Genomic DNA, 3,764 nt, shown 5'->3' with positions numbered 1-3,764 from the left:
CCCCCCCCCCCCATCCGCAAAAATTAAAGAATCCAGAGTTTGAAAAGACTATAGTGCGGCCAAAAATTCGTGGCGCAACTTATTGTCAAATATTTCTTCAATTATCGAACATAAAATCTCCAGATTTTGCAGAAAGGCTTGTATCAATTTGTCTTAACAGATTAATATTTTTTGTAAATGTCTGTTAGCTGTATTGTATAACATTCCTTAAACTTATTAAAAATCCCGGAGGGTGGTTTCTACAGATTTTTAAAGGTTCACAACTGGGACAATACTGCGTATGCAAAAATGTGTGGGAGAAGTGTCAAGAGCTGTGAACAATCGAATTTCCCGCGTGACGGAGATTTATAGTATTTTACTTAAATTTATGAGGAAAAGTTTGTTCCCAACTAGCCTCAATTGTTATAGGAAAATATGATTAAGTTAAGCCAAACTGATAGCAACCGCAGTGCAAAGTAGGGGCAGCGTTGATTCACATGTTACAGATAAAGAGATATATAAGGGTAAGCCGCGCCACGAGGTCTTGAACACACTAAAATATAAATGTATGTGTAGGGAAGAAGTACTAGTTGACCTCAAAATGTATGTAACACTTTGCCTGACGCAATTTCTGGTTCCAGATAATATAATCTGGTATTGGGAGGGGCGGGGGGTGTAAAGGACATCATTTCTATGCCCTTCTATCCCTCTCCATCAACATCGACTGCTCCTGTCATGTCTAGACGAGGCGCCATGCTTTCGTCATGTTCATAAGACAAAAAGATTCGTCTAGTGCGGCGGGCCCCGAGCTGAAGAAATAAATACTCCATATAATATACTTGGAAATATAAATCAGAATTGCGCAATCGATCCCCCACGTTTTAGGTGCATGTTTGTGAATATACTTGGAAATATAAATCAGAATTGCGCAATCGATCCCCCACGTTTTAGGTGCATGTTTGTGAATATACTTGGAAATATAAATCAGAATTGCGCAACCGATCCCCCACGTTTTAGGTGCATGTTTGTGTGTTTGTTTGTTTGTTTGTTTTATTTCTTTTGTTTAATTCTGAGAGGTATTATTATAAGACAGGTCCGGGCAGAACATGCAGTAGCCTATCTACATGTGAAAGGAAGATACCAACTTCACAACACATGCATAACTAAATCAGTCAACATCATCATATCAATGATAGTACATAACAAGATGGGCCACTTCTCTCTTTGAGCCAATTAAAAAAGTGTCCTCAAAATTTGGTGGCGCCCTCTTCACAAAAGCGCACTCTTTGGGAACAGAGTTACCCTACTTGAGTTTAAACAAATCAAAGTGAAACTAGCAAGTTTTGGGGTAAATTTCGGAAGAACGCTTTTTTTAAATGGCTACGCTGACAAAAAACCTCTTCCTGAGGAAAGGGTGATGGTTTTCTTCGTTTAATTTGACTTTAGAATGAAAGGCGAGAGGTCATTAAAATTTTAAAAAACTAAAACTCCGCACTGAACGTACCCGAACTGCTGATGAACAGCAGTCGATCTGCGCACGCAAGGAGGTGCTATTCCTATTCTTCTTCTGGAAAAACGAAAGAGAGCTTCAAAACAGACTGCAGCGCCATCTGAAGCAAAGAGCATACTTCCTGCGGACACTTTTTTGGCTGAGTGGCCCATCTTGTCATTCACTATCTTTGATCATATACAACAATTGGAATTCCCGAAACTTTTCATCTTAACGTCGTGTACAACAATTTAAAAAATGATAAATAATAAAAGTAGTAGTAGAGTCAGGTTTATACATTTCAACTGCTACTACAATTACTGCTACTAAGCTTACTACTACTACTACTACTACTACTACTACTACTACTACTACTACTGCTACTAAGCTTACTACTACTACTACTACTACTACTACTACTACTACTACTACTACTACTACTACTACTACTACTACTACTACTACTACTACTACTACTACTACTACTACTACTAATAATAATAATAATAATAATAATAATAATAATAATAATAATAAATAATAATAATAATAATAATAATAATAATAATAATAATAATGATATAATGACAATAATAATAATAATAATAATAATAATAATAATAATAATAATAATAATAATAATAATAATAAGGATAGTAATATTACTACTACTACTACTACTACTACTACTACAACTACTACTACTACTACTACTACTACTACTAATAATAATAATAATAATAATAATAATAATAATAATAATAATAATAATAATAATAATAATAATGATAATAATAATAATAATAATAATAATAGTAATAGTACGAGGTAATAATGATGATAGCATAAATTACATAGCGCATAGCTGCGCCCTACAGAAGATATTCTACCTACCGTAAATGTCACACTTGCACATCTGAGTGAGCACAGAAGTTAGTGTGTGGGGGTTTTCTGTTTATAGGGGCCCGTCTGTCTCGAACGGGCTATGCGTTTATAACCCGGACCCCCCCCCCCGCAACTCTTTCCTCCCAATTTTCCTAACCTCTTGACCTTCTAAAAAAAAAGAGGTGACCCAATTGTGAAAAAAACGAAAATAAAAATAATCCTCCACCCACCCCAACCCCCACTCCCCCTTTTCTTTTTTATGGGGGAATGGCAAACGACGGGGGGGGGGGCATGATCCTGAGTTCTATAATGTTCTGTATTCACAAAAAGTATTATTAGTGCGTTACATAATGATATAAAGATATATAAAAAGATTCACACATACAAGCGTGCACAAGCCAAACATTGAGGGTAAACAAGGATAGATCTTATAATATTAAATCTTGGTGATATTGTCAAAACGATAGGTTAACCCTATCCGTACGTCGTGTTTTACTATCGTATCCAGTATCCATACGACGTGGGGAACTCTGTGCCACCACTTTCAAAGAGGAAATTTTCTCGTTAATCCAATCCGTACGCTTTGAATAGCAGTCTGTCAAAATAATTTTTTGATATTGAGAAATACTGAAAGTTTCAAAGAGATCTTCGTACAAAAACTAGAAGTATTCTAAAATGTGAAGAATAAAACCCCGGGGGCAGAAAATGACCCCAAGGCGTCGGAACATCATCAGCCGGACCTGAGGAAAGTGAAGACATGAGAAAACTCTTCTCACTTGCCAGCCAAAAGGAACCTACCTCACCGACGTCGGTGGTGGAGCGGTTAGACGCTTCGGTGTCGCACGCAGGAGATCAGAACTCAAATCCCGAGTGGGGAGAATATTTTTACTCATTTTTTTTTCATTTTTTTTTTTGGGGGGGGTCTTTCTGCTTGGACGATATACATGTACAAGTATCCCTCTCAGCCCGGGTTGGCCCTGACAGGCAGGGTCGGAAGTCCGCTTCCTAAATGACCTACATTGTGTCGATGGGGACGTAAAAAGCCCTACATAAGATTGAGAACCTACCTCCCGTTTTCTAAGATCAAATCCCTCCACCCCCTCACACCCCCTAACCCCCCCCCCCCCCCAAACACACACACACCCACACACACACAAGGAGACGCGGAGAATTTAAGACCCACTTGCAAATTGGTTTGGCGGGGCAAATAAAAGGGTTGCCCATCTGGAACTAAAAGTGGCCTGCCGAAAAATTTTTTTTTTCTGAGAGGGTGAATGTCGCGGTTTGACGGTTCAGGTCTTAAATTTGGCCAGTAGCCCCCGGAAAACCTTTGAATTTTTATTAATAAAAGGTTTGTAAGATATTGCCGCGCCCTACTTCTAAACTTTTACATCACCCTCAGGGAATTTTG

At 38.0% G+C, this 3,764-nt stretch overlaps 1 protein-coding gene across 1 annotated transcript in view; it reads left to right on the top strand.

Moving 5' to 3' along the window:
- The window catches only part of LOC101853965 (fibropellin-1-like), an 89,935-nt gene that overhangs the window by 49,040 nt on the left and 37,131 nt on the right, over positions 1–3,764 (top strand). The window lies entirely within an intron of this gene.

This window comes from Aplysia californica, unplaced genomic scaffold (assembly GCF_000002075.1).
Source record: "Aplysia californica isolate F4 #8 unplaced genomic scaffold, AplCal3.0 scaffold00561, whole genome shotgun sequence".
NCBI classification, from domain to species: Eukaryota; Metazoa; Mollusca; class Gastropoda; order Aplysiida; family Aplysiidae; genus Aplysia; species Aplysia californica.
The sequence above is the reverse complement of the archived record's forward strand: the minus strand, read 5'-3'. Positions and strand labels throughout refer to the sequence as shown.